This window comes from Osmia bicornis, chromosome 13 (genome assembly GCF_907164935.1).
Source record: "Osmia bicornis bicornis chromosome 13, iOsmBic2.1, whole genome shotgun sequence".
Taxonomy (NCBI): Eukaryota; Metazoa; Arthropoda; class Insecta; order Hymenoptera; family Megachilidae; genus Osmia; species Osmia bicornis.
The window spans coordinates 6,550,406-6,574,718 of NC_060228.1; the positions used below are offsets into that span (position 1 = coordinate 6,550,406).

General features: G+C 40.0%; 1 protein-coding gene across 3 annotated transcripts in view; it reads right to left on the minus strand.

Annotated features, from left to right (window-relative positions):
- LOC114872594 (plexin-A4) overlaps positions 1–24,313 on the minus strand; it is a 239,909-nt gene that overhangs the window by 170,322 nt on the left and 45,274 nt on the right. The window lies entirely within an intron of this gene.

Genomic DNA, 24,313 nt, shown 5'->3' on the forward strand with positions numbered 1-24,313 from the left:
CAAACTCGAGGGGATTCGACCGATTGCACGCGAAGACAGAATGTCGTTGAATTCGAAATCGTATAATTATTCAAGATAATTTTATCAACTATTTCTTCTACTTTTTTTGTTTCGGTTTTTAATGAAATAGAAACTTGGATTAGCAAGGTGTCGAAACGTTTAAAGAGGATACAAGCTTACCCCCTGTCCGAGGGGACATTATCCGTGATAATTACTTGAACGCGATCGAAAAGGTTTGAAAGTTCACGTGGGACTTCCTAAAAGTCAGTGAACGGGAAGGAAAAGTGCGCAAGGGAGAAGACGAGGGCAGCACGAAGCGGACAGAGGACAAGAACGTGGGGGAAGTCTCTGACAATTTATCGACTAGGGAAACCAGGTGCCTTTGACTCGAACCCCAACGCATGCTCCTCTTAACGAAATGAAACGCCTGACTTTACGCAGGACGTGAGAAAAAAAATATCTGAAAGAGAGAAGAAAGGCCCGACATCTTTCTGCTTGCTACATCGAGGGTAACGTTCAATCGTAACAAAAACTTTTCGTATTTTCTCAATACCCATCTTCGAACCCTGTCGACTCCCTTCCACTCGTCAGTTCCAATTTATGGTACAATTACGAGGAAAAAGGGGAGGTCTGGCTTTGAATCTTTCCCCGGAATACTGGTTTTATTATTACCAATGTTATGTATTCTAATTTGGAAAAATAAAAGATTTAAAAATTACTTTTCCCTCTTCGAGTACTCTCAGAATATATGGAAAATGATAAAGAGAATTTTGAAACTCTAAAATGAAGTTTAGCCTTAGAATACGTGACTTATCATTTTCTGGTTCCGAGAATGACAAAGATAAATGCTATTCTTTACCTTCGACTGTGATTTCGATGGAAATTCTCCATGCATTTCCATAAATTCTTAGAGCTACGATAAAAATTGATTTCCTACATAAATGCTTTTATAGAAGATTCACGAATAAATGCGTCATTGATTGACGAATGACGAATCATGGTTAACCCAGTTTTGCAAACCGGATATCACATTCCTTACGAAGAACGATAAGTGGATTCGACGTTCGACGAATATAATATCGACTAATACATATGGAATGATGGATGATTGATAGGTGTCATCATTACTATCGACAGAATTTAAGAAGCAGTCTGTTCGAGTTGAGAATATTAATTAAATATTTATGCAGTCATTTTCATCAAACTTTAAACTTCTAATTACCTTCACAATTATTAATTTAAATTTCAATATTTTTCAATTAGAAAAAGGTATCAAATTAATGTTACACCTAATATCATAATCAAACTTCCTATTTTCGAAATCAGCCTATTATAATAAATAAAATAATTTTGCGTTTAGTAGTTCAAGTTTATCGTACAAATGTCTCTAGAAATGCCATGTTTAGCCGGGTTCTCTGCAGCTGAAGGCAGCGGAACAGCCTTGGTATACGAAGAAACACGCAACGATCGGGAAGAAACGTGGAAAGAGGATCGCGGCGAGTAGACAAGCAGATAAGTATCGAGATATCCGTAGGAACGCGTGATTTCACGTAGAAGGAAAAGCACGTCGCGGCAGGTATGCGTGCAGGAAAGATAGAGGGAACAAGAGGTGTGCACGCGCGTACTAAAGATCAAAAGGAAAGATGGTTCGCGTAGTATGGCCGCCGGTTGCTATCTGATGAACGTTCGCGTGCCTTTCTTCGTGGATTCCCATTGTCCCGCGGTGGCGACTCACGCACCTCTATGTAGGTTAAAACCGTAATTAACCAGCGTCTTAATTGCCGACAGTTTACACCAGGGTATTACCGATCTAACCGAGACGTCGTGACAGAAGGACTCTTACCCCCAACCCAGGCATCTCCACCGCCTGGGAAAATCAAACAACCGTGAAACGACGCTTTAATTAGCGTGTTTACCGGTGAACCGACCAAACACCGGACAGAAAAGTTTCTCGGATTAATCTTAGAAACTCGGCAAACCGCAGACACCGAGGAAGAGGAAGATGGAGGAGCTTTCATAGATGATACGCTTCATTCGAAGGAGGAGAAACTTTTATAGGATCAGACCGAAATAAAAGGGAAAATTTTAAATATCTTTAATTTGGGAAGTGTGAAGAATTTAAATAGAGTATAAGATTAAATTTCAAACAAGATACGTGTAATGTACAAAAAATAATTTCCTATTTTCAAACTTTGTAAATCTATGATATCTATTTTTTGTATAATAAATGGTTCTTTCTATTACTAATGAATCTCTTTTTTATTATTATTACCATCCTCGAATGACCAATAATTCACAAAAACCTCGTCCATCTTTCACAAACGAGAAAAGTTTTCCTAATTAATCCGGTGTCTCTATCCGGCAACAAGAGAACGAAAAAGGACAAGAGAGAAGTTTCGAATCGACACGCAGACGATACGGTCGATTCGTACATCAAGTAATTTCTGCATCGTGTGCACCGAAAGCCTGCGGGCAGAAATGGCCGCGCGTTAATTTTAATTACAAAGTGCGCGCTTTAATATGCACATTTATTTTAATGGAAAACCGGCGGGGCTTCCGTGCGATGCACTCGATAGCACATCCTACCATCTCCCCCTCGCTGGCCATATTTCATCATTTCCAGGGAAACACGGGGCTTTTACTTTTATTTACTTCGCTTGTTTTACATTCGCTTTATCCAGCCTTTTGTCAGCGCACAAAACGCTAAGCCCCGGAAATATCGGTGACCCAGTGCACCTACAATCGAACGATAGATGGTAAGAAACTCCTTGTATTGTTGAAGTTTCGCATTGTTGAATGGAATATGAAGTCGATCAGCGTATTGGGAAGTATTTGAAAATTCCAATAAATTCTATGTTTATGACGGATCGACCTCCTTTTCAAGATAACAGATTTTGTTCGAAATTTTTGTTGCAAATGCACATTATTATTGATATTCTTTTTTAATATTTGGGAAGTCATCGATAATCGATATCGTGGACTTGGTACAATTAAAAAACGTAAATAGCAAATACCAAGGAAATCTTAAATGTTATTTTTCTTAAGTACTGGATTTGGTAATTAACTATTCACTACTATTATTAAGCCAAATAAAAAAAGAAAAATTGAAATACTAATATTTTAAATATAACCATCTTCTAACCTTCGACCTCTATTTACCTAAATGGAACAAAGAAAAGCGATCAGGAGGGTGTCGTAAAAACTCGAAAAGGGATCCCGAAAACTGCGAGTCGATTTAAAGAAACGGCACTTCCGGAAGATTGGAAGGGACGGAATTTAAATAGTTCGACGATCGGTTAAATTACGAAACATTCTGGACTTTGTGTACGTAAGGGAAGAGGCCCGTTACAAACGCACGAACGTACCTTAAGGGGTAGGTAACTACCTTTTTAAGCAGCAGTTCCCGTAACGAATGCGATCGTTTGGTTAAAGCTGGGACGTGCCTACGTACTTTCAAACACAAACAGGAAAAAGAGCAAACCGAAGAGGAAGAAACGTGGGCGGATAACGGGAAGGAACCAAAAGAGGAGGCACTGAGAAATCTGCGATTCTTGCCTTTTTTTCGTGATTATATGGAACTCTACGCTTTGAGCAAATTAAGAAATCCGAGAGGATGAAAGCAGAAGTGTAATTACAATTGGAACGAGCAAACGGTTAAATAAAACTTAATATTTCATTTTAAAAATGTAGAAATTTATGGAAAAGCAAATAAAACAATTTTTATATCGTGGAGTACATGGAGAAAATTTTTATTTTCCCTCCATTCCATGTTCTTCAGAAATTTAATTAATTTTCATAGAAGTGAAAGAAATTTCATTTTATAAATACCTATGAAAATAAATTTCATATCTTTTATATTTTCCAAGAAAATCACCCTTAAAATTGCTTATCATTTTAAGGCCTTCAAAGTAGCCACACCCTTTGAGATAAAAGAATACACAAACAGGGAAGGAATACATAATTATTTATAGTCTGAAAAGAAACTTAAAGCCGCTCTGCAGAATCAAATAAGCGGACGAGAAACATTAACAAAGCCGTGAAACAGATGTGCAGAAGAACGTTATGACGTGGACAGTTAAAAGAGACTTAAAGACGTCAGATATAGGAAGAAGGAAACGTTCTCGAACGTGGGAAACACCTTGAGACAAACTGCCTTCTTAAGAAAAGTTCCTCTAACGAATGCGATCGTTCGCGACTAACTTGGTTCGACCTTAGCTAAGAAAAAAGCACCGAGAGAGAGGATATATAACGCAGGTCATCCGAAAGAAACGGTGCACCAGTTCCTTTAAATCTTCCTGCCTGAGTCTCGCGTTGCGAAACTCTGATTCCTCATTAAGTAAATGGCTGAGGACAAAAAAAAAAAAAGATAAGAAGCAGGCGGGAAGAAGTTGCGAAGTAATTTAAAGAGATGTACACAGGGTCTTCGGGTTGCTTTTCCTTCGACCCTGCAGCACGATAAGACGATTAGAAGACGTATAAGTTCTATCGCTGTGAAAGAACTTGCCTCGAATCCTTTGTTGTCTGAACAACTAAACGTCTTTGGATTATCCCCAGATTCAAGTTAAAGATTGCGACAATTTTTCTTGGAATAATTATAAATCTTGTATAATGAGATTTTTCTGTAATTGTTTTACTGGAGAATCTAAGATCGAAGAGAGCTGGAAATCGTTAGATTGAAAGAGAGCCATTTGACTATTAATAAAATAGAAAAATATACAAAGCTTGGAAATTCAGTGACTTCTAAATAATATTAATATTAACCCTTTTTTGGATAAATGATTCCCTATGGCCATTATTCCATTTTAAGTACCAATCTAATTTGCAATATTTGAAAACTTGATAAGGCGATAGAAAATTATACAAGTTTTTTTCAAATAATTATAAATTAAAATTTTTGAGGTCATAGAATAAAGAAATAGTGATGTAAGTAAAAGAAAAAATTCCAGCACACTTAATTAACAAAAACTGATGCATCAGAAGAAATTACGAAGGCGCCGAATGCGATTGCCGAGAAAAAGTTGAATCAATTTACTCTCGATAAAGGAAGAAAAACGACAGAGGCTGGCCTAACTCCGGGCACAACATTTTCCCGAGTCCAGCGGGCTGTTACTCGAGCCCTAATGGCTCTTTAACGAGTTAAACAATCGTTAAGAGTTTAAACAATCTCGCCGGTTCGGCGTGGACTTTTTAAAACGACCGATTTCCACGGGGTCGTCTCGTAACTCGAAAAGTCTGCGAGTTGGCCTCGGCTCGCCAACACTATGAAACTTTTCTCTCACCCTTCTTCATGGTTTGCTCGCCGTTTCAACCGGTGAACTAAAGTCGAAACCAAGTGTCCAGACACGATATTCCATGGAAACGAACCACCTCGTTAGTCACCTTTATCAACGACTAATTTCTCCACCGCTGTTATTCGAAACAAACGAAACTTTCAGACCGTTGCATGATGTTTACACGTTAAACATGACGGGAAAAATATAGTGGAAACTACTTTAGCTTCTAGTTTTTGACAGTCGAATATCAAGAAGGAAATTTTAGGAAATCGATAATTATTTTGGTGTGGATTAAACGTATAGCAGAGGGTAGAAATATCTCTGGAATACATATTTAAAATTGGTTTAAAATACTGAAGTTTCAAACATTTCCTTCAGCAATTTAATTACATGAAACTGACACTAACATAGGTATCTAAATTCCTGTTTTAAAGTAAAAAGAAATTAACATTCATAGACCAACTTAAATAGTTCCATAGTAAGATATTTCATACGAAAACTGGAAATATCTCAGAATTTTAAAATTAACATAAAGGAAACTCTAGCTCTGTTTTAAAAACTGAAGATAATCTTGGAATTTCTAAAACGCCTCCATTTCCGGAGGAAACAGATGCATCGCTTGATGCTCCATTCCACACCATTTAATTTCCTCTAATTAAATTTTTCTATTTTCTACCAAGGAAAGTATACCAACACTCTTTCATAAACTGCAGCTTTTCTAATAATTTCTAATTACTCCCCTATTAATACAAGCTTAAAGTGATCGAACGTCAAAGTAATTAAATATTGCTCCTTACAACAGATATTTAAAACGCTTTTCCAGGAAGACAATCTTTCGCGGCACCGAAAATCCCCGAACATCCCAGAGGATCGTGCAACCCTTTCCCTAATCCTTGCGCTGAAAAAGCGTCGATCCATCGGACCTACCGCAAAACCGCATTACCGTGCTGGTACACGAGGGAGGACGTCGATCAGCGTACCCGCAATGGACACGAGGATGGAAAGAAAGAAGGGCAAACGAGACAGCATCGATAGCAATGAGAAATAGCAGAGCAATGGGGTCCGTCGTCCTAGTGGCGTCGTTCGTGGCGATGTTCGCCGATTTTTCCGGTCACGATGAGGCCCCTCTTCTAAAGGCGTGCACAGAGACAGAGAAATCTTGGTCTGAACGAGAGTGAACGGAGTAAAGGAGAGACCTAGAGGAGTCGTCGTGCCGCTCGGCAAAGGCCATTTACCGGTGACAGAGACAAATAGAACCGGGTATGTTCTAGGGGGGGTCTTGTAACGGAGAAAGAAAGACGGACATCTGTGGCTAACTAACCAGAAGCGGAGAGGACAAGAATGAGCTTAGCGAGGGTGCGACGAGGATCGAGAAAAAGGGCTTAGAGTAAGAAGACGAAGAAGGAGATAGGCTAGTCGGTACGAGCGGTGCAACACGATGAATTCCGTCACGGCTTGGCCCCCGTGGCAGTGCCGTGACTGGCCTCGCGGGTACCCTTTCCCTTCAGCATTTCTTCTTTTTTTTCATATCCTCCACCCTCTCACTCGCGCCAAGTTGAATAATTCCGAGGCAATTAACGCGTTCGCCATGCCCTTGAGTCGCCAACGAAACGGCATTGGTAGCAAAAACACTGAGAGAGACAGTGGCGAAGGGAACGCGTGGAGAAAACGAGGAGAAAGATAAGGCGGATCTGTCGAGCACGTACTTCGGACGAGCTTCTTCCTTAACCTGAATACGGAAGAAGTTGTGGATGACCCCACGACGGAAATGCCGCGTGTCGTTGCACCGCCAGTTTTAGGCGGGTCTTTTATTAAAAATCACGAACAGAGGAAAATAATTACGAAGATACAGTACTGTTATTTCTAAAATAATTGAGTACTAATAGCAATAGTAAAATCATTATCATCTTCTTAAAATTACTCCAACTCCCCTCAAGCTGAATAATCTTAGAACCCTCGTTCCGTAATAATAAACGAACAGGTGAGAGGCATCCGGCAAGAAAGGATCCCGTTCATTAAAAATTCTCGGCCGGTCAAATAAAACGGAAGTCGAGCAAGGTAGGTAGCAGAAAGGGGTGCAGGGAAAACTGCATTAGACAGAGGGTACACCCTAACGCAGGGAGGTTGGATGGACCGACGTTTCATGAAACATAAACACTATTATATCCATTCGCTGGAAATCCCGTGCGGCTCGTTTTCGCTGTCTCATTTTCTATACTCCATTACCGTTGTCGTTAAACCGCCTCCTCCGCGTATCGTGAATCCACCCCCCTAGTTCGGCGAGCTATACACACGTTTCCACGCACAGGCCGAGCGGTTTATCACGATTAAGAGTTGCCCGGTTCAAAGGGCAAAAACCGATTTCAGAGGAAATTCACGCGCCTCCCTATCGGCTCGTTGCTAGCAGATGTTCTAAGAGGGTTGGAAACGGGGCCGTAGAAGCTGGAAACTCGAAAACAGAAACAGCCAACGCAGGGTGCATCGACAGGGGACTGCTGTCCGACCAGACTTATAGTTTAAGGGTGGAAACGTAGGAAGGAGGCGGAAAAGGGACACGCGACGGGAAGGGAATATAGTCGGTTAGATTGGGGACTCGTGGCGAGTAACAGGGAAAAGAGAGGTGGCCAAGGGGTGTGTGTTGCTGTACAAGGCTCCGGGTAAGCTCGATGCCTGTTAAGTTTCCCGTGTATTATATCGTATGCCGAAGCCTCGAGGGACGTCGAAGCTTTGGGGTTCGCCGAGAGGATCGACCCAGGCCCGCTTCTAGACTACGTTTCTGCTTAAACTCCGTCGAAGGAAAACGGAGGAAGGGGCACGAAACACCCTTCCCAGTTTTGGCCGTGGGGGGTTTGGACAGAAAAGCGGGGACCCGAGACAGGCGACGAAACCCGATGGATCGCTGAAAATGCACGACCCACAAACACGTCGCTCGAACAAAGGACATTGTCGGCTCGAAATAATTGCGCTACTGTCGGTAATAATGCGGCCAGATGCCTGCGTGCGAAACCATTTCACGTTTTCAGACGAGCTTTCATCTTTGACAGCAATTGCAATATATTGAAGCGACTGTACTTCGAGACCTTATAATTGCGGCTATTATACAGAAATAAAATGTGTGACCATCAAAGTGTTAATCTTAATTTTCTACAATAACTGCAGTAATATTTCAAATGCATCAAGGGTTAAATAATTAAAGAATAAAATAAATTTTCATTTTCTTGCACCCTTATGAATCTCCATTGAAACTGATACGTAACACTTATGGGTTCTTTATGGACGTTGCATTTCAATGTAACACCCGGGGATAAAAGTGGAAGAAAAGTGGAACGCTTGTAAAATGCTCATAATATTCGATGAGACGAAGCCCGTTAAAAATGCATCAATCATCGTTAACAGGACATCGAGAGCAGCAAAAGGAGCAACAGACTGCCCGATTGCATTTAGGATGCACTAGCTCAGGGATGGAGTGACAGTCTGTGATGAATCGGTGGTTCTCTCAAAATGATACCGAACGGCGTAAAGTAGCTAAGAAAATGGGTCATCTGGATAAGTCTACTTATGAAACGTTCGAGGGAAAAGTGGTGAAAGAAGAAGATCCAGAACAGTTGAAAATCGTCAAGAATATAATATAAAAAAAAATTTTCTATGACTAATATTCTATTATCACTGAAAGGTAGTAAGGAGAAGGCGAGTAATTGCTGAGTAATTGCAATTACCTACAGTGTGTTTGATAGTACTGAGGTACGTATAGTAATTTTCTCTGCAGCAATCAACGAACTAAAATCAAAGAATTAACTTCACAGGGACAATATTTTATTCGAGAGAATAAAGAATGGTAGTTAGAAGCACTGACTAGCAAAAATTTCGATGCAAGATTACAAGCGGGGTATTGAATTTAACGTCAAGGGAACGTGCTTTCGTGTCCGACGTTGATTTTGATCTTTTAAAAATAACTTGAAAAATCTACCGCGATCAATTATTCCGCTAAGGAACGTTCCCATTTTTCCGGCAACTATTTAGCACGTTTCACGAGACTTTTAAATCACTGGAAGGCTTTGCCTCGAGTGCTGTTCCAGCGAGTTAAGGCCTTTCCATCCACCTAATCCAGTTTTGATTATAAATCACTTACAGCCGTCGTTCTGACGGCGAAACGAAGTTTTCGAAGGCTCCGACACTGCAACGGCCCGTAATTGAGGGATTTATATAGAATAGAAAAAAAAAATAATAATAACGACGTGCAACTAGACAGGCGGTACACCATTTTTCCCTTGTATTTTCCTCCACGTTGGTAGAGCCCGGAAAAAGTTGCGTGTCACTGCGTTCTGTTGCATTTACGCGGCTGTTACGATAAATCTGCCACGCAATCCTTTCGCGTCCAGACTCGGACGATTATCATCCCATTTGTGTTAATCGCACGATGACATCTGAACACGTTTGAAACTCGACGAGAACTTTGATTTTTATCGATCTTGTGTTAAACGAATTTATTAAATCTATCAGAAGGGTACTTGTGTTCTTTACTTTTGAATGAAACATTTAACCAAGAGATGAAAATAGTCCTCAAGATTGAAATCAACGAAGCTAATCTAATTTAATTTTATTTAATTGCAAGAAATAAAATTTAATAATTGTGAAAAATGAGAGTGAATACAAGAATGCAATCAATCTTGAAATGTCAATAATCAACATCGATGCCAATAATCAATCTTGATGTCAGTAATCAATCTTCAACAATCAATAATTAATCTTGATTGTATTACAATTTTTTCGCTCATTTTTCATAACTTTCCAATTAGTTTTGGAACATGATGTTATCAATTTTGCCCAATCACCCACAGTAACAAAAGGGTTGACCTACAGTCCCCAAAATTCGCGTCTATTATTTCTTTCAATTTTTAGACTTCTAAACGATCGATTCATAAAGAAGGAGAGTCGAGTCGCGAAATACTCCCTTATCCGCGGATTCGAGTGAATTCGCGGGTCTCGGACGATGGCGTCGAGAAGAGGGCCTCCTGAATGCATGGCAACGTCAAATAACAACAAGTACATTACGTCAGGTTAGCATGATTCATACGAGATAACGTCGTGCCAAGATAATTACGGTTGTTACGAGCAAACAAAGCGGAGGCGCGCAGCTACGGAACTGCCGTCTCTATCGACCGCCGCGAATACGCTTCGACGATCGACGCCGCCACAATCAACGCTCGATTCAACCACCGAGCCTCCGCCAGCTAACGGCCCCGACATTAGCACCGACAAACTATTCGTGTCTGATCGTTCTTGTAAAAACGACGGAAATTGTGTTTGACGTATCGTTACCGGACACGTATCAGATATAATCGAGAGACTCTTCTTCCCTCGATTCGCATCGAACCGGCCATTCCACGATCCTTAAATAAATTCCCAACGAGGGTGGGGAAAACGTGTATGATTATCTCGATGCGTGTCAGCGTCGCTTAAGCCGAAATCCATGAAATTACACGCTACAACATCGTACGAGACGCGACTACGCCGAGCTGAATCGCGATAACCGCGGCCGATAATACTCTAACACTGTCGAACGTATTTCTTTTTCTTCTTCTTCATCTTCGGGCGGATGCTACGACCGTCCGGAGGCTAAGGGTCAGCCAAAGTCGGCGACCAATGTAATTTCGTCCGCTTTTTATTGGGACTTTAAGGCAGTAAGCCACTTAGATTTAATAGCGCGACCGCGTTATACGCTCCGCCGTGCGTTATGGCTAGCCAGCAGCGAGAAGAGGAGAAAAAAAAAACGGAGAAAAGAGCGCGAGATACGTTGAAATACTGGTGTAAAGGGGAATGAAGAAAAGCGGGACTGATACGAACGAATGAATGTCTTTTACTGTTTAACTCGGAAGAACTGGAGTCAACCGTCACAGGCGATTATGGAATGAGAAAATTAGTTATGTGGGTTTTGGTATTTCTGGAGTAAATTGTATATTATATTCTTTATGGGATTATTAACCCTTATCCGGATGGTCTCTGTGAGGTTGATGGACAATTGCAATATGTCAATACTAAACAAATAATTTTGACAAGAGTGATCAATTTTTAAAAATACTCAAACTTTTTTTAGAACCCATCCATCAAGGATTAACCCTTTGAACTGCCAACATTTCGGTCATTCACCCAGCTACTGTATCTATATAAAAAAATGTGTAAAACAAAAAATATTCCATCCACTTTTAAAAATAAAATCCAAGCTAACCGATCCAGCATGTACAAATTATTCCCGGTGCAGAGATTGAACTCTGGTGTACCAGTTCTACTAGGAAACGGGTACTCGTTTAACCGGTGGGCAAAGGTGGGAATAAAAAGAATGTGACGCGAAAGCGAAGGCGAAGGCGGACGAAGAAGTTGAAAGAAAGGTAAAAGGAGCTAAGGTATGAAGGATGAAAGGTTGAAAAAAGGAGAAAGAGAGAGAGGGAAGGAGATCGGTTGATGAAGAGAAGAGGCAGTGAACGAAGGGCACGAACGCGTGGAACGGAACGAAATTCCTGGCCGACCGGTGTACCGTGGTATTAACCCAGTTCAACCTGGGCATTATTGATTTCGACGCCGACCAGACGGTGTGAACGAAGTTTCATTCTTAATACTTTTCAAGCGAGCGACGTAAGCGTGCAGTTTGTTGGCAGCGTGCAACCGGCGATCGATTATCGAACAACACGGGGAGCATGTCTGATTCTCTCCACCGCCACCCACCGTCGAATTTATCTCTCTGGTTAGCAACGCTATTTACTTTGTTATTATTTCATCGTTATCCCGATTGTCTGGCTTCCGGTTCAACGACACAGCATCCATTCACATTCCTTTTAGTATTTCTTTTTACTTTTGCATATCAAATTGTGAATTTTTAATTTGATGACATAAAAGTATCATGGAATGGCACTTATGGTATATCATTTTGAAGCTTAAAATTTAAGGAAAATTGCTGTATAAAGGGTTCATCAAAATTCTTTCTACAAAATGGCTGATCTTTCGTTGGAAGAATCACTTGGATAAACTGTACATTGGTTGATTCAACCAAGCACCAGCCATTCTGTGTTAAGAATATCAACAAAATCTTTATGTGGTTATTTTCACGAAACTTTAAGCTTTAATTTGATGTATCATAAGTGCTATTTCGTGTCACTTTTCTGTCATGAAATTTTATCAGACTCTCCATGTTACAAAATTCGCTGTCACCAGGAAAAATGTACTCAGCCCTAACCGGATATCGGTTCACTGTTTCCGCGACACACCGTGAATACTTCGAAACGATTTAATTCTACGAATACCTGGACAATCGGTTGGCCCCTCGAAGAAACGCATTCTTACGAAATCGTTTCGCAGGAATGTGATCCGGGTTCTGGACGGGCGATATTTCAGTCCAGCCATCCAGATCGCAAGGTCGTTCGAGAGTAGCCACGAAAGAGAAGAGGAAGAAAAAGAAGCTTCAAGGTGTACGGAACGGGGGCAAAATGGCAGACGGAGAGACCAGATGAGGAGGTCTGTTTGGTTTCGCCCGATCAACCGGTCCCCGCCTTTCTATATTAATTATCATACGTGGCTATTGCGGTCCGTTTGCGTTAGTCACACGCCTCTGGAATGTACAGATATTGCGTGGTTGACGGAATCTTTTACTTGAAAATTTTAGCAACCCACGCGGACGCCTTAAATTCTTTCCGAGAAAGTGATGCTTAATCTTATTGATAATGATTTTTGAAATCAAATAAAATTAATTTTTTATGGAAATTCAAAGACTTCAACTTGTGAGGCAAATCTATTATTAATTTCTTTTTTTAAATTTACATGCTTGCTATTTCAATGTTTGCATAAGGCTAAATTAATTACACAGCTCAATTTTTCATCTCCAAGCATATGAATCGTATCTAAATTTATAACTGACGTGGGCAGCTTTCAACACTCCAAAACTTAAAAGAGTATCTTGATGACTTTTGAAACATTCCTTAAAATGGTACGTCATTTTCAATGGTTACTATTTGCATTCCTTAAAGTTCCTTTCTCAAAGCGATGTCTCAAGCAAACACGCGTTATTAGAGGATCGAGGCTTCAGAACACCTTTCATTAAAGATTACATGCAAATAATGTCTCAAGGTTTTTTTTCCAAGCACAACTTCGACAAAGTGATCACAGAATCGCGTTCATAATTTTCGCTTAGAATCGCTAACGAAATTACGTTGTAACAACTTTGTATCTTTTACTCCTGGAGTTTCTTCGACGTTAGTAAAAACGAGTCTACGTAAGTGAAGGTTTGACTAACCACAGAGTGGAAGTCGCGCGATATAACGCAACTCTCAAGGTAAAGCAAGCCAAGACATCCTCTCACAGTTTTATGCAAAACGTTCTCCAGCAACGCGACTCGTGTTCCAGACGCCCGAGATGCAATCTGTTAACCGGTCTCCACGAACGTAATCGGCCAATATTATTTCCTTAATCGGTTCCCGGTTACCCGTTAATTCTTACTAATGATTCTTTATCGTTATCTTACTATGATTCTCCATCAAGTTGCGTTAAAACGCGATCAGGCAGAAAATGATATGAATAAGTTGGAAATTAGTGATGTTAAGATATATAGTCAATGGGGTGGGCTTGATTCGAAAATTTCAGAATCTCGAAATTTCCAAGGGGCTTAAGCCACCCCAGAAAAAAGTTCCCATGCAACTTGAATAATGATAACAAGTGGAGACGAGAAAGATTGAAAGAATTATCCTCTCCAATTATCGCGCACCCCTATCGGTCGATCAGCCTGGTTTACCCCAATTAAAAAATCGTGTTCACGAGCGAATTAGCGTGACAATAAAGTGTTCGTTCTTTCGCAACGAACGGAAAGAAGCGATATTATCAACACGCTCGTAATACCGGCCCCGCGTTCACGCTAATTACACGACAAATAAAATTCAACACCCCCTAGGTTTCGATTATCTCGCGCGAACGCGTTCGATCGCCTCCCTCGATGCAACTCGAATCGTCGATCATGAGCTCGCCTCGAAAATAAGTCGTTAGCTTGCTCTGCCTGGCGTACAGATTGCTTTCCCTAATCCACCGGATCCTGGCAAAGAAATAACCTCGGAAACCACCGATAAAAAGCCGACTGTGATGGTCCGTGCGCGAGAGGATACGCTCGGTTAGGGGTGGTACAAGAAGCTCCGGTTAAAATTGAAAATTACACCGGCAAACGGCGGTTATGATAATGTGCCGCGTTACTGGCCATGCCACGGACAATTTTCAACAAATTCGACCGAAGACACGCGATCCCAACCACTCGTACGAATTAATGGAACGTTGCTTGCTTGCTTTTAATTCAGACATCAGCTATACATTCCTGATCATTTTTCAGGATAATTTGGCAAATAAAAAGATCAAATTTAACCCCTTGCACTATAATATCACATCCATGATGCAACTTATTGACCGAAAAAATCTCTGACTCTAATTATAAATTTTAATTATAGAATACTTCAAGGTGTATTTTTAAACGTTTCACAGATTTCTTTTTTTTCAAACGATCGGATCGCTCTCTGCAACTCCCTTAGCAGCACCCTCCGAATCCCAGACTCCACCCAGCGTCCATTGTTCGTTCACAGGCCAAGAACACTCACCCTAGCGTATAAACAGGTACATAGAAACGCAGCGAAAGCCACCCACCAAGCTATTCCGCATTCCTCGAATCTCCATTTACTAAACAGCCGGTTCGCGAGTCAGCCTCGAGTGTTTCTCAATGCTTCTCACCGTCGACAATAGGTTCAATCGAATGGCAAGGAGTCGAATTCGTGGCTGTTATCGTTTGATAAATACCTGGTATCAATCGCCTCGGCTAATCGTAAGCATCGATTGCGAACACGCGCGACTTTCGTAATCGGCGTTAATTCGAGAACCCGACTTCTTAAGCGGTTACCCCGAGCAAAAGGCAAGGTAAAGTGATTAATCGACGTACACGTATGGAAGTCATAATCGCCGTTTATGTCGCGCCGCTAATAAATCTCTTTTTAAAACGGAGACACCGGCCGCACTTGCTCCAACGAAATCGATTAATCACCGGCCGAACAATCGGCCAACAATGAACGGTGGCATCGTTTATAAACATAAATCGCTCGACGTTTCGTGAACGGCCACCGACCTGGAAGGGTTCTAATAACCGAGGAAATATATTAACACATTGTATGTGCGAGATAGGACAACTTCCTACCGAAGGATTAACCTTTTCGCAAAGATAATGCTTGATTAGCGAACAATTTGGCATAAATTAAAAATTTTATTTGTAAATGGGATAAGGTATAGGAGAGAGGGTGGTATTATAGCCTGGGTGAATCTCAGTGTGCCTGGTCCTTCCCAAAATGTAGAATTTTAAGATTCTAAGTATCTAGGGTTTTAAAATTCTCAAATTCCTAAATTCTAATATTCTAATATTCTAAAATTCTAAGATTCTAAGCTTCTCTCCTAAAGTCTAGCAAAATGCAATATTTAAATTATGAAACAAATTTTAAAAAGTAATACAAAACTGGGATGCCATATTACCACCTTCTCCGTAAGTCCTATCTTATCGATTATGGGATAATAAAACTCAGTTCAATCGCAGAAACAAAGGAAACTCGACAGATAAAAGGAAGAAACGGTATCGTCTAGTTTGAAATCAGAACATGCGACGTCAGGTATTTTCGTTCGCTTCCTGCGTCCCACTGGCCTTATATCGGCTTTACAGCGACTTCCGCTTGATCGTTCCCGCGTGACGAGAAACAACGACACGCGATTCTTTCCGTGAACGATCGGGATCGCAATCCGAAGCCCATGCAATGTGCTCTAAGCACCAGGAACAATGAACGGCTACAAGATCGTTACGTATCATGCGCTGATCGCAATTAAATCAGATCTAACGCGTACCAGAGTAATTGCTCGAGATTTAATTGACTGAGAATCGATTAACCATCGTCTCAACCGTCATAAGAGAAACCTAAAATATTGTATATTAGATCACCAGGTATTTCGTGTTTGACAGAACGAAATCTTTGCCATCTGATTAATTGCTTATTTAAAGTTGCTTATCACCTGATAAAGATATATTATTGTCTGTGAATTGAATTAATCAAACATCAACCAGATCATTTTATTGCACTTGGAGAAATAAAAGCTGCATGTAAAACTTTTATTGCAATATCAGAAATGTGTCACTTAAATTCCTGTTTCATAAACCGAGGAACAATACTTTGCTAGATAATACTGTCACGTTACAAAACACTAAAACATTAATCTTGTTGCGTAGCGTAATAATCTACACGCCACTTAATCATGTCTAACCAGTGATTTTCAGTGAGTAGAATTTTGTCGGAACCTTTCAAACAAAATCTCTTTATATCGTTTCTCTAACGAGACAACTTGTTTTTTTTCTCAGGATCTGTTAAATAGCAAGTTGTCATCAAATGCTTGCCTTCGAGCGGCATTAAGAAACTAATCTGATGATTAGTCATCGCATAGCATTGAACAATTGACGCAGTTAAAATACAGAATGGATGGAAGCTTTTAACGCGATGACAAAACTCCTTACCTAACGCTCGTAAACGAAACAATTCACAGGGAAGCGTGAAAGAATGACTCGACAAAAATCGCATGGAATTTTACAAGGTATTGTAAATGATTAGTTAATTAGGGTTCGGAAGCGTACAAAATTTTTACCCTCACCGCGGCAATATAACGAGAGACTACTGTAATATTAATATTAGCTGTGATTTTGAAGAGAGCGTGCGACTTCCAGTAATGATAAATGTAAAAATTTTTAATTAGGGATGTGCAGGTACTCGATATTACGTGATAAGAAAAACTCGTATACAGCATGGGTATATCGATCAGTTAACCATCTAACATCTATCCAGGATAATCAGTGAGACTAACACGGTGATGACACCACGAGGGCAACAATTACATGGATCTATAGTCGATGGTAGCGGATGGTTCTAATTACGCGTTCACTAACCACAGAGATTATCACAAATAACTCGGTATCGAGTCCTCGGAAGAATATTTTATTACGTGCCAGGTAACCCGAGCATCAAGGTAATCCGGATGATCTCGTTGCTGCTTTTACCGCGAAAAACAGACCAGAGATGTTGATGAGGACTCAGGAAAATTTTAGAGTATCATAAATAGTGTAATTAAATCTTCGGGATTTATCACAAAATAAAGTAAAATAACAACCAAATGTAAAATAGAAATTTTTAGTTCAAATAAATAACCACCTTTACCCAATGTCTCAGTGAAAAGATTAATTATTATTTTTTAACAAGATAATCAGTGTAAAATACACAATGGACCAGGTGTGGATAATGGTGTGTGTAACCTGGAACTACCACGAATTACCACACTCTGAACATTAACGTGGATTCTCTTTGACCATCCTGGTTCAATTTTGCAAATGGTAAAAATGTTCTTACTCACGTACCAAAATTGTCTAACGAACGAACGAAGAGAAAATAAGAGTAACAGCAGACACAGAGGAAAAGGACGATCCGAGTTCCGCGACGAGGGGTAAAAATAAAAAATGATTTTCGCGTCGTTTCTTTGGGCAGAAATTAAATCCTGGGAACAATGTTGTGCGTGCAGTTGCGCCGTAGTCGGCGCGGAAAATTATTTTTTTCAGACGTCCGTCGGATTATTTTCTTCGAAGCAGAAGCACACGTAGAATGCTCAAAGGCAGCCCATGGTTTAGCGAAAGAGAGACGAAGAAATAAAATGAAAGTCGCGGGGGAACGGCTCAAAAAATGTAGAGAACGCCGTTTCTTTCTTTCCCGTGTACCAAGGGAAAAGAGGGAAGGACGGAAAAAAGAAACGAAAAAACATATTTTTTCGTGCTTTTATCGTAACACTACCCAGCCTCGTACCTCCTAGTTTTCGCTCCGAAATAATTGTAATTCGTTTTATTCGGATGTACTCAAAGAGCTCTCTTTCTTCGCTTTGTTTCTTTCAAAAAACTCGTCACGGGACAAAAGACATCACGAAAAATATCATAGATACGTCGGAAAATGAAAAAAGAGCACATCACTCAGATAGAATTACTGTTTTCAGTTTACAGTAATAATTTTCATCTCCAAAGAATCCCTTCCTAAAAGTATCAAAGAAATATCCTGAATCCTGAATCAGCAAGGGTTCACAAATTAATTTATTATCGAGTTTATCGAAAAAATAAGATCGCGAAAGGACGTCAAGAAGAAAAACCATCAACGACCCTCTACCACCATTAACACCATAAAAGTTCAACTCTCTGTCCATTGGTCGCCACTTTAATCTCGAGCAACTCGATGTTTCAGCTCAAAGAGGCAAAGAAAAATTGATCGGTGGAAGCCCATTATTTCGTTCAAAGGTGAAATCATTTTTGCCCGTTTGATCTTTCGCAGCAATTATCCCCATAGCGGCGACGTTGGTCCGCGACGAAAGGAATGGGAAGAAAACTGGGCGAAAAAGGGAAGGAAAACGAAGGGTGTCGCGGACTGAGTTACACGTTATAAGGTTGGCCAGTATATAGCGGACGGTTCTTCCCCCTCGTAATAACGGTTCGCCGTTTTACAGCTGGTCGACTCCTTTATTCGAGGATCCACGTGGATCCAGGAGAAAGGAAGCCAGGTCATTCCACGACGAAATTTCTAACAACGAACACCTCTGACATTCCGTCCTCCTGCAATTTGCTCGCTGTAGCCACAGCCTTTTTATCACCCGGGGTAAACTTGTCAGTGGAAGATGAAACGTATACCCAATGTTGCCTATGGGAAAACACCTATGTACGACTACGCAGGACAAATATCCCGCAGGTGACACCATGCTTGATTAACCTGTTCAACGGGGATGACGACTAAACGCGTCGACTGCCATAGGGGTCATGTTGACTGGCGCCTCTTATTTTGTATAATTGTGTAATTAGCAAATGAAAAGAGAAGACACATTGAAAATAACAGTAATATATTATACTAATGATGTAAGGTAGCTAATTGGAAATTCAAATTTTTAAATTTGAATTTCAAGTTCAACCACATTAGGATGGCCCTTATTTAAAATTATAGATAATAGATATAATAAAAATGCTGTGTGATGCAACTTTCAACAAAATGGTCGCTTAGATATAAGAGGCTATAGAAGGTAAACTAGTTTTTTGCAAAATTTGCAAAAGCCTAATTACCAGAATGACCTCTCGACACGCGAAAAAGTCGTGATACCGTGTACCCTCGAGTTCCTCTTGTTTTCTTCGCGAGAAAAGTGCATCGTTTCCGCGCGTCGCTTCCCGCCGATGAATATGTATGATCCGAATATCGAGAAGGAATATCGTCGCTTACGGTGTACGTAACGGTACGCCATCGAGAAAATTACGCAATTTTCCCCGGACGATCCCCGGCGATAACGCTTTTTCAACAGATACACGTTGGGATCAAGCGGCGAGGAGCACGCGAGGAAAGGCTTCGACGAAAACTGCACGCTTCGCGCGTTGCATACGAGAACGACCGCTTTCCGCCTCGATTACCCTCGATCCCTAGGAATCCCGAAGACGAGCGTGACGCGAGAAAAGTTTTGAGATTCCTCTCGAAAAGTGGAACCGTTCGAAGGAAGGTACCTCGCTTTCGTGGCAGAGAACAAAACCGAACAGAAAACGCGATCGTTTCGAGGCAACATACCTGCGAGTTGAAAGAGGATCGGAGGTCCGAAACGAGTTCCACGAAGAAAGACAAAGAGTACCGTAATGACAGGAAAAAGATCCCATGGTCGGTAAAGGGACCAGGCTGTAAGAACGTTCCTCGCCCTCGACAAAAGCTAATTTGACTTCGCACTTCCATTCGACTTGACGCGTTCCCGGCGCAACCTGCGCGTCAATCGCGAACGGGACAAAGGAGAAAACGTCTCTGTTCCGTTGAAAACGGCCCTCGAAAAGGGTAAGGTTCGAGGAAGAAACCACACGCCATCGCAGGAAAGCCTATCGGCATGCTTTTCTACGTACCGGGCGAAACAAAGACGGTTTGTATACTTGAAACCTTTTATAGCTAACGTGGAATATGTTCGTATAATATGAGGAAAAGTCTGGGAAACTCTGTACACCTGTTATGAAATTTTTGTATAAAAATTATTTTAAAAATTGGCAATGCAGAAGAGTTTCAAAGTAAAATTACAACGAAAATGATAAAAAATAAATAAATAGACAGTCTACTATCATTAGTCGAATCAGTGATATCTAAACTTTGCGGATACGTAAAGGAATCAAGGAATTTAATGCATTCAATAAACTTCTGGCAAATCGCCAACTCTATAAGAAGAAAGAGAAAATGGATTTCATTGAGAAACGTCCACGATTCAATGTAATTTACGTATTATCGCTTGAAATTTACTAAGTGTCCGGATACTTATAGAGAATTAACGCAACTGAAAGTTTGTTGGAATTTCACGATCATCATCAATCGTCTATTAATAGATAGTTGTCGCATCCATCGATCGATCTTAGCATGGAAAACATCGACTGATCGTTCGTATACCATTCTCGTTGTTTTGGAATGCCATTCTCGTGATATGTGTTCATACACAGGTATCTTTGAAAGGAAAAAAATACGCGAATCAAATGCCGAAGGAATTGATAAGCAATGCTCGCAGATCTAAACGACGAAACGTTCGCTTTTTCTTAACGTCCGCGACACTCGTTATCATTACCTTTAGGGAGCGATTAAATCGTGCCCGTGGCTCGTTAATATCGAAATTCGATGGAGCGAAACGGGGAACTTAAAGTAGAAAAAAAAAGGAGTGACGGTAATTTATAGAGGAGGCCGGGCAATGCTTGAAATAATGACGGTCAGTTTATTCGAGTAAACGTTGGTCGGTGGTTCAACTAAAATAGTAGGACAATTAACGCAACTATTAAAATCCCGGCCAGCTATTAAGGACACACTCCATTAAAAATGGATTAACGTTTTGTATTCAAATTACTGTAAATTATACGAAATAAAGAGCGGCTTATCGGAAAACCGATTGCAAAGAGAAACGAGGAAATAAATAACTCGACGCTTACTTCTTCCTTGTTGTTCACCGGCAACAATAATTGCAAAATTGCGTAAATTCGCATGGTATCATGTATGTATCTATCACGCGTACAGAATTGAGATATTAACTATCGGGCGGCGGAGCATGTAGAGAGTTCCAATTTTATTTTAATTTTCCTTTAAAAATTATTCTTCAAATATATGAAATTCGTTTAAAACTGATATATTTAAATTTAGAATTATATCCTTGCGTATGATTCTTTTATTTTCCACGAATTTGTTCGATAAGAAAACTAGCACGGTTGATGACGATAAGAACGCAGTACAGAGAATGAAAAGGAGACAACGAAAATCAAAAGTCAGCAATGTTCGAGGCGTGCACGCAAACGCATATCGTGGAAGAAATGAACTGGGACCTTGCACGAATGGCTAGTCACTGAATCATTCGCACAATGATCATCCACGTGGCTGTTTGCACAAGATTCATTCAACTGTGTACTGTGTACCGTGCACGTGTCTCGGTGCTGTTTGCTCGTGCAGTAAACGTCGCGAATTTTACTGAGTCATAATTAAAACGTTACGAATCAAGAAAATATTTTAAAAAATCCTGAATCACAAAACAAATTATGAATTAACATTAATCTAAAAATGCTTCGTTGCATAATTTCCTTTTTAACTTTGAAAAGAAAACGGAAAATGTTTTCTGATCTTCAAAATTTATAAAATTATCTTATGTAACATAAAGCAATGAAAGATTAAGAACAGAAATTACAAAGAAAAATAAGAAAGTTAAGAATCAAAGTCACAAACACCTGACACGAGCCATTAAACTGTTAACCACACCTTACTTACAATCTTATTTATAACATTTTCTATTAGCAAAATCTATTTAACACTATACCTATCTTCTGATATAACAATCTCTACTTCAGAGACCATAAAACCTCATACCGTTACCAAACAAAAATCCAAGAAATATTCATTGAAACGTGAAATAACTCCGCATAAAAACACACTGTCCAATTCAGAATGGACGTTCAATTGCAAAAAGGGTTAATTCGTTGCATCCCGACATTCTCGTTTGCAACAGAGTTTCTCCGCGTAGCAGGAAATACCGTGCTTTTGTCGTCTCTATCAATTCCGCCTTCGATAGGATTCGCGACTGGGGTTCGATTATCCAGGCAAATAGAACGATATTTCTCTATTCACGAACGTTTTGCGGCCAACGTATCGTTCGCTTTGCGATTGAAACTTTATACGAACACGATGTTACCAGGAATATGTCGCGATTGTGTCTGCAAATTGATTAGCCCATTCATACTTTCGGCTCTTCGTTCGATACATATGTTGTCATAAGATTTCAAGCCGGCTGTACGAATGAACTCTTAAGATATCGAGTTAAACACGGGGGTGATGGCAAAGGTATTGGCAACTAACCAGTTTGTCCGGTTTATGGTCGTCTCAGATTACATGACTGCTCGGCGGTCCGAGGGTGAAACAGAGAGAATCGTGGAGTGTGAGTTTTTTTCTCGCACTTCATTCGTTTACGCGATACAGATATACATTCATTGACGAGCGTATTTTTTCTGTGCTTTCTATCGCATAGGCGCCTAAAAGCGCCGTCTGGTATGGTTTCATTGATTATTTGGGGAGCTACAGTAGCCGCTCGATAATTCATCGCCGTTTAAGATTACACACACGGATAATGATACCTAGGATATTTTAACCGTGAGGATGGTGTTTGAGGACCGTGTTCTAACTGGCTTACAAGGTTCATTTTATTACCCGAGCATTAGCGACGCTTCGGTCAATATTTACTTAAGACATTTTCGACATTCTTTAGCAGAAACTAGCAAAGCAACAATTTCTCATAGTTTCAAAAAATCTTGATCCATTAGACCGCTTAGAAAGTTCGTGCCATTTTCAAAGATAAAAATAAAATTTGTTGATTTTAAATCTGAACATAGTCATCTTGCTCTCTCTAAAATTTCTTGCTATTTCTCTGGTAATTTGAAATTGCTGTTATTATAAATGATCTTATACTACGAATGTAAGATAAGAAAATTTTTTATGATGCATTGAATTGACTAACTAATTTTAATTTAAAATAGTAGAAAGTTATTATTTATTCTACATAGGTTTCATAAATTATAATAAATTTCGAGGAACATGCTTGAAAAATTTCTAAGAATTTAATATAAATCCACGATGACGTCATAAGACTAAACTAATTAATTCCAGAAATAGTGTTATACAATCTCCAGAAATATGAAACACGTTAATCGAAGAGTTATTTCCAACTTCGCCTTTGCATTTAAGTGGCGATATAAATCCAGATAAATGTATTTATGGCATTATATCGAGCCTATTATCTCTTTTCAATTTGCACAAGCGTGAAACACACACCGGCACGAGTATAATAAATGTGTGCGGCAAAGTACGAATATTTATGCTAATTTCTTAAGCTCTCTGATAGACGGGTTCACCGTGGAACGCGACTATAACTTCTGAGAAGGCGACACGAGAGAAACGTCTAACACATCGATCGTTGTCCACGGATTATCGTTGTAATTCCCGTATTTACAAACGACTGCATTTTTCACAAAAAGCGAACGAAGATGGGGATTTTATATAATTTTTCGAATATACGACTAATCGTAGTAATTTGACTCGAGCACAGATAACGAAGCTTGAAATTCCCGGGACAGAGGGCACCTACACGTAAACACTTCTCGGAATTATCTTATGTTTATTCACGCTGACCTAGCAAATTAACAATGGAATCACCGACGTACTTCAATATAAGTTCACTGAATTTTAAATTAAAAATAGAATAACAAAATGAATATTTATATTTATAAATAAAAAATTCAAAACCTGCCATTCTGAGCACTCCGGTAATTTTAATTTAAAAAAATAAAATAAATAATTAAAGAAAGAAATGAGAACACATTATCAAAGCATGAGGAGGGTAATAATTACCACAAAGCTGGTTTTGTAATTAGTCATACCGAAACGATCTCG